This window comes from Tupaia chinensis, unplaced genomic scaffold, assembly GCF_000334495.1.
Source record: "Tupaia chinensis unplaced genomic scaffold, TupChi_1.0 Scaffold144336_2, whole genome shotgun sequence".
In the NCBI taxonomy this organism is placed as follows: domain Eukaryota; kingdom Metazoa; phylum Chordata; class Mammalia; order Scandentia; family Tupaiidae; genus Tupaia; species Tupaia belangeri.
The window spans coordinates 187,301-187,682 of record NW_006204195.1 but is presented as its reverse complement, the minus strand read 5'-3'; the positions used below and the strand labels follow the sequence as shown (position 1 = coordinate 187,682).

The following is a 382-nucleotide window of genomic DNA, read 5'->3' as shown; positions in this document are numbered from 1 at the left end:
TCAGCGTGGGTCCGGGGCTACCTGCTCTTCTCAGCGCTGGCTTGTACCAGCCCACAAAATCCCAGCCAGAGTCATGCTCCCCTTTTAGTTTCTTTTTTTTTTCTTCTTACTTTGTTTCTCCTTGTCTTGGGGACTAAATGATAGGACCAAAATTTCAAAAAGAAAAAACCGATTTAAAGAGAAGACTGTTGGGACCAGCAGTTGGCGTAATGGCTATGTCGCTGGACTCCCATGTAACCGACGGCAGTTTGAGTCCCAGACCTGGTGGCTTAAACTCATGCCGGGCACTTGTGCATGTGTGCCAAAGATCCCAAGAGGAAATCGGAGGAGAAGGGGTTGCAGCATGGCCATCCCTCCGGGGGTGGGGGGGGATTTCTGGCTT

At 50.8% G+C, this 382-nt stretch overlaps 1 protein-coding gene across 1 annotated transcript in view; it reads right to left on the bottom strand.

Annotated features, from left to right (window-relative positions):
- NLRP13 (NLR family pyrin domain containing 13) overlaps window positions 1-382 on the bottom strand; it is a 23,059-nt gene that overhangs the window by 9,428 nt on the left and 13,249 nt on the right.